Below are 12550 nucleotides of genomic sequence, written 5' to 3' on the forward strand. Positions count from 1 at the left end.
TTACATTGACAGGGTTGACTTGGATAAGCTTTTTTACTCATTGGGTCTCAGGTGTCCTTGTCTATAAGATAATCATTGCAAAAATATAGAGAAGACCAACAAATGCCAGATGCTGTTGTAATTACTTTATATAGATTAATTCATTTAACTCTAACAACAGCCCTAGAAAGATGTCCCTGAATTAGACCCATTTTTGCAATTGAGGAAATCAGCCACAGAGAGAATAAGTCTCTTCCCCAGGACCTCATAGCTAATTTGGGCTGGCAATGTGATCCCTGAAAGTTGGATAGTGCCCAGATAATATTAGTTTCTGGTTCATATTAGAAATTCAACAATTATTGGCATGCTACTCTATTTCCTAGGCAACACTTTGAATATTTAATAAATATTTTTTGAAAGTTGCTAATATGTACTGTAGCCATGCCATGTAGTAATAGCTAATATTTATCAACTAATTTATGTCTTACAATACAAAGTACTTAATGGCATCCATGCCAATATTACCTAGTTCTTTATCTTTGTGCTTTCTTTTGCTTTTAATGTTTTCCCCCAGATATCCACATGGCTTACTTGTATGCTACTCAAATTTCTGGGAAAAGTTCCCAAAAATTGAAGCTAACGCAACATATACTCCATCATCCCATTCCCCTAGGACCTACTTTATTATGCTTTGCAATGCCTAGATGCAGCTGACATTATACCATTCAGTTCTTATTTCTTTGTCTTCCTCAAAGTGATACTTCTCATGATAACTTCTAGGCTATACTCTCTTTTCTTTTAGACACATATTCCTTGAATAAATGAAGGAATTATCCATTTTAAAGTTGAAAAAATTGTGGCCTGGAGATTTTCATGCATTCTATCCAGAAGATACATTTTGCAAAGGCAGGCAGATACATTGAAGTCACAGTGCCATGTGGAGGGATAGAAATGTGCATGGGATGGAAATGTGCAAGAGATCCAGCTCCTACTCTAGAAAGGGCTGTTCACAAAAGAATCCTGTGTCTTTAGACATTGTCAATTCTTCTAACACACACTTGATACCTGAAAGTTACAAAAGGCAGCCTATGAAAGACAGTCCTTGCATTGATACGACATCACTTAATAGAGTAAACAGGAAGTAAATAATTTTAAAAACTCAAAACAGGGGGGAAAGTGAACAGTATTTTAAAGCAAAGGTCGCATGGTATAAGGAAAACAGGAGAATTTTTCTTTAAAATAAGAATCATAGAAGAACCAATATAGGCAATGTTTGATTCACAATGAGAAATAGATCTTTACCTTCTAGAATGAGGAGTGCAGGTAACAATTGGGTCAGCAGAGAAAAAGACCAGAGAATAAACAAAGGCACAGTTTTTACTTGAGAAATTTACACAAGAAGGAAAGTTATGAAAAGGCTCTAGACTGCTATGGAATATGGAATTTATGTAAATTAGCTTAATGATATTAGGGAGGTGTTTTTGAGAGGAAACTGGTATCTGTCAGGAGATAACTACAGTATGTAAAACAGATGAGACTTACGCAAGTGAGAGACTATGGGAGTTGCGATGGTCAAAGAAACTGAGAATGAAAAGTTGGACTGGAGGAGAGCCAGTGTGAAAACGGATGACAAGGAAGACATATTGGAGTCAAGAGGTTCAATCCCACACCTTAGTTTTTCAGGCTGAGAGAAGAAAATGAGTTGACATTTGAAAGTCAAAGCTGTAGACTAGTGTTTGAAGAGAAGCTGCTATTACAGAAGTGAAGTAAACTGTTGACATGAGAGGAAGAAAGGGGACTGAACCCAAAGTAGGAGAGGAAATATGTGATTTTTATCCCCCAGGAGACAGGGGCAAATGGCTTTCACCCAAGATAAGGCACCAAGAACAAAGGAAAAAGAAAGTAAACATCCAACAAACAGGGATTCCTCTTGAGTATCATTTGGTGTCCCAATAGTGTTGTATTGACAGGGACATAGGTCTCTCAAAGGCAACTTCATCAAAAAGTCTACATTAGCATGAGCAACAACTCATAAAAGCTGTTTTCCTAGAACCAACTACACAATTTGTAGTAAGATCTACCTGAGTGTCTCCTTCCTCAGAGTAATTTCTTACAGCTTTTATAACTTTTATAACTTTGTGAGCCTTGTTACTTTCTAAACCTCCTGATACTGCTAAGTTTTATGAATTCCCTGAACTTAATGAGTTTCCTTAGTGTCCTGAGTCTGGTGTGCTTCTTTTCTCCTCCTTCTAGGAAGCAATGCTTCAGTTCAGATAAAAAAGCTGTATAATAGGAAAGCTACTGGGCCATTACAGAAGGTTCCAGGTGAAATCAGGGAAACCTTGGCAGCCTGGGCTAAGCAAAGAACAGAATACGCAAACAGATTTCTTACCAAAATCTTCTGGTTTTCCAGCATTTCCACATCATGATATGAAAAATAGTACCATTTGTATAGCACAATATATACACAGTGAAATTCTATGTGCCTAAATCTCTTCAGTTTGGTAATCCCCCAAATCAAACATATCCCTTCATCCACTGCTAAGAAGATGCTTATTAGAATCATCCATGAAGCAATCATAGCACACTCTAGTCTGAGACACCTTGGGAGGCATAACCAACTAGCATTTAGAATCTGGAAATGTTGTTTTCCAATAAGCAGACAGGTCTTCATTTACAGAGAAACGCGGTCCGTTTGCATAAACTTCCATACACATGTGATTAATTTTGCCATCTACACGAGGACTCTTACAAGTCATTTCTACAAGAAAGAAAACAATGTACTAAAACTGCAGCATAGTATGTTATAAGGAGGCTTACAGTCACCATTGAGCCTGCATATCCTGAAAAGCTGTATCATGGAAATATATTGAAGAATCTTTGCTAAACCTTTTTGCCTATACTTGAAGTATTAACAATCTCTGGAGCACGAAAGACGGGGGTCAAATTAATAATTTTAAATTATTCTCATTGAAAGCTCCTCATAGCCCCCCTAAAAGATAAATTATACATAGATCATATTTTAGAAATAATTATTCTTGAGGATTTCATACATGTATACAATGAAATATAATTACATCTACCCTGATTTTTCCCCAGACATCTCCCCTATCTCCCTCAATATATTCCCACTCCCAACATTGTCTTAAAAAAATAACCCATTCAGTCCAATTAGTGCTGCCCATATGTGCGTGAGTATGGAACCATTTACTGGAGCATGAGGAATTTACCAGTGTATATAAGCAACACTAAATAAACTTGGAAGAATATATTTATCCATTGATGTATGTATGTAACAACAATAGTTAAAGAAGAAACAGAAACCATTTGAAATGGGGAAGTAGACCAGAAAGAGGGAGGATAAATGATATATTATTTTTAATTAAAAATGAAATTTGAAGAAGAGTGGCTCTCTCTCCCCCAGCAACTATAAACTACAAATGGCTTCTCAGTAAGGTGTGGGGCCTGGAGCCCATCTTTCCCATCTGGTACTTTGTGGTTTGTTAGTAGAATATAGAAACAAGTATCAGGAAAAAGGTTTCTCTGTTTAAAATTTATTTCCTACAAGGCAATATCTCATCACTCAGGTCCCAGTGAGGCCATCAAAACAAAGTTGGCTATCACTTTGGCTAGATCACTACCTCTTCCTTCATGAAAAAAACCAGAATATTCATCTTCCTTAAAATTCTGGCTCCCTTAAAATTGAGTGAATTTCAGTATGTCTGGCCCTGCATCAAAGCATTTTTGAAATTGAAGTCCACAAACAAATGGATACAAAAGAGAAAGTTTCATTTTTTGGAACCCTGAAGCAGTATAGATAATCTCTGAAAATGTCCTCTATATGATGTCCTCTATGTCCTGTCTCAAAACAGGAAAGTATGACTATAATATCAGCCCTAATTATGAATGTTTCTAAACCATGTTAGGAGATCCCTGCATTCCTCCAAGTTTAAGCATCTTCACCAAACAATAATATGTGATTAATTCACTGGATTTCAAAAGACTCTATGCTGATATTCTTTTGGGGTTCCTTGTTGCAGATTGTGAGGAATGCTTTGAGGCAGAGCCAAGAGCAGAATGTGACTGTAGGTGTTTTGCTTTAGCTTTGGGAGAAAAAGGGCTTTCCTGGATGATCATCTAGGCTATTCTATTTTCTTGCTATTGTGAGTAATTTAAGAAAAAGCAAAGGAATGTATGCTTTTTATAAGAGGATATAAAGTCTTTTGGGTGTATGCTCAGGAATGACAGAGCTGGGTCATATGGAAGATGTATTCTTAATTTTGTGACAAACTTCCATACTGACATCCATAAAGACTGTACTAGACTCCTATTGTCAGTGAGTAATGTTTTCTCTTTCCTTACATCCTCAACAGTATTTTGTATAGATTTCTTTAAAAAATAATTATTCTGACTAAGGTGATATGGGATCCCAGAGTAGTTTTAATTTGCACTTACTTTATAGCCTATGTGATATGCAATTGAAAGGGACTATGCATATGTAGAAGGGCACACCAGGGATCCGAGGATGAGAAGAAGCAATGAAAATAAATTTGTGTAAAATTGCCACAATAAAGCAAAATACTGCATATGCTGATGTTAATTTTTTCTTACCCAAAAACATAAAGTTATAAAAGAAAGGAAGGAAGGAAGAAAGGAAGGAGGAAAGAAAGAAGGAAACTAGGAAGGAAGGAAGAAAAGAAGGAAGGAAGGAAGGAAGGAAGGAAAGAAGGAAGGAAGGAAGGAAGGAAGGGTACCTCTCCTTTTTGTATAGAGAGCCTCCCAGGATATTTTTATTCGAATGAAATGATCACAGCATGTATTTCTTGGAGATAGATAGGAATAATAATCGTTTTCAGAAGCTATGATATCTAATTGTAGGCTCCTCCTCCAGGAAGCTGAGCTTCTTTATTCAACATTTTAAGCATCCTAAATTCATACATTTTTTAAATGGACCTTTCTAAAGATTCTCACAGATATTACTTTGTGGTAAAGCCCATCATTGTTTGATGCTGTTCTTATCTGAATATAGTAGATCCAAACTCTAGCCTACAGAATTTTATGTTTTCAGGGTATTAAAGCCTCCTGTGGTTTCTCCAACACAGAACATTCTCACATGTTGATAAAAACTAAGAATGTTTCCCTTTGGCCTGGAAATTATACTTTGTGATATCTATTCTCGAGGCAAGCATAGAAGACTCTTATAATGCAAATGGGATCTTTGTTGAACTGGGTAAAATTTAGAAAGGATATAAATTAACAATAGAAAGCAGACTAAGAACTAGTGAATGTTGTTCAGGGATAGATGGTTTCAGAATTTAACCATGTCTACTTGTGATTACTTGCAAATTTCCCCAAGTTGTGCTTGCATATTTAACAAAGCAAGAGCAAGACTGATCCTCCTGTGACAGCCTGCAGAGATGAGTTGGGTCCCCTTTGCCCCATTGTCTAGCTCTGGGCTTGCTCTACATTAAGAAGGAGACTTATAGGCCCCAACAGTGTCTCAGCTCCCCAGGGAATCATTTGGGGGACCCAAAACTAACCATCATGGAACCCTGTCTGATAAACCCCATCCCAATCTAATCCTCCCAGCATCCCAGTTGGTCTGAGTGAGACACAGCCTGAGGCAGGTCTTTCCAGAATGTAGCCTGAAGAGGGAAGTTTGCCTGAAGCATAGCCATGAGTCAGGTGCTCTGACCCCCATTGTGTAGTCTAGCTCCTCCACCTTCCCAAGATGTTTTGCTACCATTAGAATCATCCAGCCAACACTAGGGAAAACAAGATGCCTAAAGGATTACTTAAGAACATAATCACAACATCCAGGGCAATATGAGCCCAGCTATCCTGATACGGCAAAACCTGGATATCCTAATGAAACTGAAGCACGAGAAGATGATTTTAAATACAATCTTATAAAGATGATAGAGGCTTTTAAAGAGGATATGAATAAATCCCTTAAGGGAATACAGGGAACTATATTCAAATAGGTAGAGACATTAAAAGAGGATGCAAATAAAAAAAGAAATGCAGGAAACTACAAATAGGTGAAGGATATAAATAAATTGTTCAATACATGAAAAGAGAAATGAAGGCAATAAAGAAAACATAAACTGAGACAACCATGGAGATGGAAATCCTAGGAAAGAGATCAGGAACTACAGATGTAAGCATCAGCAACAGAATGCAGGACATGGAAGAGAGAATCTCAGGTGTAGACGATACAATAGAAGTCAATATATCGGTCAAGGAAAATGCAAAATCTGAAAAATTCATGGCTCAAACATTCAGAAAATTGGAAGTCACTGTGAAAAAATGAAACCTAAGAGTAATAGGAATAGAAGAAGATTCCCAGCTCAAAGGTCCAGAAAACATGTTCAACAAAATCATAGAAGAAAATTTCCCTAACTGAAAGAAAGAGATGCCTACAAATGTACAAGAACTTACAGAATACCAAACAGGTTGGATAAGAAAATATCTTCCTCCCACATAATAATCAAAACACTAACTGTACAGAACAAAGATATAATACAAGGTTCAGGGGAAAAAGGCCAAGTAACATATAAAAGCACATCTATCAGAATTACAGCTGATTTCTCAACAGAGACTCCAAAAGACAGAAGATTCTGGATAGATGTCCTGCAGATCCTAAGAGAGTACATATGTGAGCCAAGACTACTATACCCAGCAAAACTTTAAATCACTGTAGATGAAAAAAATCAAGATTTTCCATGCAAAACCAAATTTAAACAATACTTTTCCACTAACTCAGCTCTACTGAGGATGCTAGAAACAAAACTTCATTCCAGTGAAGCTAACTCTACTCAAGAAAACACAAAAATGAATAATTTCACACCATTAAAACCAATACAAGAGAAACATACACACTAAACTTTAAAAAAAAAGAAAGAAAAAGAAAGCCCTGACACAAAACACCCAGGAAATCTGAAATACCATGAAAAGACCTAATGTAAGAATAATAGTAATAGAAGAAGGTAAAGAGTCAGAGCCCCAAGGCTGAGAAAATATTCTCATCAAAATTATAGAAAAAACTAATAAAAAGACATAAGCCAACAGAATGGATGCATAAACAGAATCCATTATTCTGCTGTAAAACACAAAACACATCTCAGCAACAAAGATAGTTATTATATTAGTATTAAGTGCTGGATAAAGGTTTTCAAAGCAAACAGATCCAAGAAAAAAGCTGGAGTAGCTATTTTAATATCTAATAAAAGAGCCTTTCAACTGAAAGAAATCAAAAGAGACAGGGAACAACACCTCATATTCTCAAAGGAAAAATTCCAGTAAGAGGATATCTTAATTCTGAACATCTATGCCCAAAATGCATGGCTATTCATGTTTGTAAAAGAAACATTACTAAACCTTAAATCACACATTGAACCCCACACATTAATAGTGGGAGATCTCAACACCCCATTCTCACTAATGGACAGATCATCAAGACAGAATCTAAACAGAGAAAAAATAAAATTAATAGAAGTTATGATTGAAATGGACCTAAAGGATATCTATAGAACATTTCATCCAAACACAAAAGAATATATCTTCTCAGCAGCTCATGGAACTTTCTCTAAAATTGGCCATATAGTCATTCACAAAGCAAGCCTCAACAGATAAAAGAAGATTGAATAACCCCATGCATCTTATCAGATCACCATGGGTTAAAACTAAACTTTAACAATAAAAGAAACAACAGAAAATCTACATACTCATGGAAATTGGGTCAGAGAAGAAATTAAAAAAATTAAAAACTTTCTAGAATTCAGCGCAGAATATACCCAAATGTATGGGATACTATGAAAGCAGTGCTAAGAGGAAAGTTCATAGCACTGACTTCCCTCACAAAGAAATTAGAAAGTTCTCATACTAACAAATTAATAGTACATCTAAAGGCTCAAAAAAAAATTTCAAACTCAGGGCATCAGGGTTGAAGTCACTCAATTAGAAACAAAGAATCAACAAAACCAAGAGCTGGCTCTTTGAGAAAATAAAAAAAAAAGGTAGATGTAGGATTAATGGGGTCCCATGTCCACACTGCCACAGGGCTCAGGCTGCTGTAGAAGCAGGACAAGGGAAGTGACTGTGCTTAATCCAAGCACTTCTGCCTGGGCAGGTGTCTGGCTGTGGGAAGCTCCAGGGGTGGGGAAGCGCTGTCTGAGGCACACAGCTGGAGGAGCTGACTTGGAGGTCCCTGGACCTGCAAGGAGGCTAGGGTCATCTGGTTCTCAGGTTTTTGGGCACCGCTGGGATGTTGCGGAATTGTTGAGAATGGGATCAAGTGCACAGACTGGATCTAGCTTGGGGCTGAAGGAAAAAAGGGGGAGCTCCGACTGGTCCCATGGCGGGAGGGAGGAAAGTCTTTGGCTGGATGGTGGTAGGCTTGAGCTTGGTGGCTGCTGCCTTTGGAAGTTCAGGGAGGCCTTCTACAGGAGACTAGACAGTGGCTCTGTAGGCAAAGCCTTCTCCATGGCTCCCCATAGCGGATTGCAATGAAAAGAGACAGTCTGGTTTGAAGGTATTTATGTCTTGGCAGAAAGTGGATGAGTAAAACCTTACCCCACTTCTCAGAATGGGCCTAGATTAAATACCTTTTACAGGGAGGAGTGTCTGGGAAGGAAAGTTGATTGGCTAAGCTTCCAGGCCTTTAGGTACCTCATTATAATGGAGATCTGTCTTGAGCCTACATGACCTGTGATCATATTCTCTACCTGTAAAGAATGCCTTAGGACATTGCCCTTGTGTGACTGATGGCAACAAATCTATGGAGGGCTGCAGGCTAGTGACCCACCTGGTTTCCTGGGAGTCAGGGAAAATGCCTACAGTCTCTTTCAGGGTCACCGGAGTTCAGGTGCCTCAACCAGGAACCAGGGTGCCCTTCGCTGTTCCACAGGTAGACAAACCCTTAAAGAAGCTAACTAAAAGGCAGAAAGACACTATCCAAATTATCAAAACCAGAAGTGAAAAGAAGACAGAACAACAGATACCGAAGAAATTTAACGAATTATTAGGTCTAAACTTCCAAAAGTTGTACAGGACAAAAACAGAAAATCTAAAGGAAATGGATGATTTTCTAGACAGATACCAATTACTGAAGCTAATTCAAGATCATGTAAACTATCTAAACAGTCTAAAACCCCTGAGGAAATAGAATTAGTTATTAAAAGTCTCCCAACCAAATAAGCCTTGGGGCAGATGGTCTTAGCCCAGAATTCTACCAGACAATCAAAGAAGTGCTAATGGCAATAGTACTCAAACTATTCCATAAAATAGAAACAGAAGGACACTGCCAAACTCATTCTATGAGGCTACAGTCACCATTACACCTAAGCCACAAAAAGACTTAACAAAGAAAATTTCAGACCAAATTCACTTATGAATATTAATGCAAAAATGCTCAATAAAATCCTCACAAACCAAATCCAAGAACACATCAAAGACACCATCTATCATGATTAAGTAGACTTCAGCTCTGTGATGCAGGGGTGGTTCAATATATGAAAATCCATCAGCATAATATAGTATGTAAATAAACTTGAAGAAATATGATTATCTCACTAGATGCCAGAACAGTGTTTGACAACAGCAAACCCCTTCACCTTAAAGTCATGTAGAGAAAAGGAAATGGTACAGTACCTAAATACAATAAAGGCAATGTACAGCAAGCCAATAGCCAACAGCAATTTAAATGGAGAGAAACTCAAAGCATTTCCACTAAAACAGGGGACAAGACAAGGCTGTCCACTCTCTCCATATTTCTTCAATATACTACTTAATGTTATAGCTATAAACTAAAGGAGATCAAGGGAATACAAATTGGAAAGGAAGAAGTCAAAGTATCGCTATTCACAGATGAAACAATAGTATACACAAGGGACCCCACAATTCTACTGGAGAACTCATAGAGTTGATAAATACACAGTGACTGAATACAAAATTAACTCAAAGAAATTGGTAGCCTACACAAGCAATAAACAAACTTTTAAAAGTTAGGGAAACAGTATTCTTGACAATAGCCACAAATATCATAAAATACCTTGGTGTAATTTGAACCAAGCAAATTAAAGACCTATATGACAAGAACTTCAATCCTCTGAAGAAAGAAATTGAGGAGTATATCAAAAGATGGACAGATCTGCCTTGCTCATAGATCAGTAGTATAAACGTAGTGAAAATGGCTACCTTATCAAAAGCTATTTACAAATTCAATGCAATCTCATTAAAATTTCAACACAATTTTTTTAAAGACCTTGAAAGGGAAATTTCACCTTTATATGGAAAAAAACAAAAACCTAAGACAACTAAAGCAATCTTAAACAATAACAGTATTTCGGGAGGTTTCAATATCCCTGATTTAAAGCTGTACTACAGAATAATAGTAATAAAAACCCTATGGTATTTTATAGAAACACACAGGTGGATCAGTGGAGTTGTAGAAAATCCCAGAAATCAACTCAAAACAAATACTATAAACATGATTTTTTTTTACAAAGAAGCAAAAAAAAAAAAAAACCAAAAAACAAAAACAAACAAAAAACAAACAAAAAAACAAAACAAAAAAAAACCCAACAACAACAAAACAATGGGAAAGGAAGGGGATCTTCAACAAATGATGCTGGTCTAACTGGATGTCTGCATGTAGAAGAATGCAAACAGATCCATATTTATCACCCTACACAAAACTTATTCCAAATTGATCAAAGACTTCAATATAAAACATCATAACCTTACTCTAAATGAACAGAAAGTGGGTGATAACCTTGAATTCTTCAATACAGGAGACAACTTTCTGAATAACAGCCATGGCTCAAACACTAAAGTTAAGAATTAATAAATGGGACCTCATGAAACTGAAAGGCTTCCGTAAGTCAAGGGATACTGTCATAAGACAAATAACAGCCGAAAGATAGGAGAAAGATTTTCAATATCCCTACATCTGACTAGGGCCAATATACAAAACATATAAAGAACTTAAAATAGACACCAAACCATATAAAAACAACAAATAAAAAAACAAAAAAAAAAAACAAAACCCAAAAAACCAAAAACAAAATATCAAAAACAAAAACAAAATATAAAAAAACAAAAAACAAAAACTTAAGTACAGACTCCAATAAATGAGTTAGGGGAAGGACTGAAGGAGCTGAAGGGGTTTGCAACCCCATAGGAAGAAAACCAATATCAACCACCCAGACCACCACCCCAGACCTCCCAGAAACTAAACCACCAACCAAAAAGTACACATGGAGGACCCATGGCTCCAGCTGCTTATGTAGCAGAGGATGGCCTTATTTGGCATCAGTGGAAGGGGAGGCCCTTGGTCCTGTGGAGACTTAATGCCCCAGTGTAGGGGAATGCTAGGGTGGTGAGGAAGGGGTGGGTATGTGGGTGGGGGAGTTCCCTCATAGAAACAGGGGGTAGGGGGAATGGGAGAGAGGGTTGTGGAGAGAAAACTTGGAAGGAGGATAATATTTGAAATGTAAATAAATAAAATAAACAATAAAAGATAAAAAATGTGCACATAAAAAATGAGATACAGAGCTAAACAGATAATTCTCAAGAGAGGAATCTTGAATGGCTGAGAAGTACCTAAGGAATGTTCACCATCCGTAGTCATCAGGAAAATGATATTCGACCTTATGCCCAACAGAATGGCTAAGATCAAAACCTTAAGTACAGCACTTGCTGGAGAGATTGTAGATCAAGGAGAATACTCCTCCACAGATAGTAGGATTGAAAACTTGTATAAATTCTCTGAAAATTAATTTGGCTGTTTCTCAGAAGATTGGGAATAATTCTACTTCAAAGTTCTACCACTCCTGGGGATATACCTAAAGGAAGCTTCACTATTCCACAAGGACTCATGCTCAACTTTATTCATAGCAGCTTTTTTATAATAGCCAGAAGCTAAAAACAACTTAGATGTGTCTCAACTGAGGAATAGATACAGAAAATGTGGTATATCTACAAAATAGAATACCACTCAGCCATTAAAAATAAGGATATCATGAATTTGCAAGGAAATGGATGAAACTAGAAAATATCCTATGTGAGGTAACCCAGACTCAAAAGGAAATACATGGCATGTACTCACTTAGAAGTGAATATTAGACATAAAGTAGAGGATAACCACGCTAGAGTCAACAGACCCAAAGAAGCCAAGTAACAAGGAGGGTACAAGGGAGGATGTTTGAGTTCTTCGCAGAAAGCAAAACAAAAATAGTTTTCCAAGGTTGATGGAAGGAGGGAACTGGGTAGAAGAGATGATAGGGAGAGGAAGATGGGAAATTATATGTAAGCAAAACAGGGCAGAGACATGGGAGATTGATAGTGGGAGGGAAAATCTCTAAGACTTGCTAAAGACCTGTCTGGGGAGAGGCCCAGGAGAGTCTTTGGAGACAGTTTTAGCTGAGACTCCTAACAGTGAAGAATATGGATCCTGAAGTGACCACTTTCCTTAGCTAGGCAGGACTCCCATTGGAGGGATATGGATAGCAACCCACTCCACAAAACCTTTGACCCAAATGATTTCCTGCTTACAAGATGTGCATGAACA

This window comes from Rattus rattus, chromosome 1 (assembly GCF_011064425.1).
Source record: "Rattus rattus isolate New Zealand chromosome 1, Rrattus_CSIRO_v1, whole genome shotgun sequence".
Classification (NCBI taxonomy): Eukaryota; Metazoa; Chordata; class Mammalia; order Rodentia; family Muridae; genus Rattus; species Rattus rattus.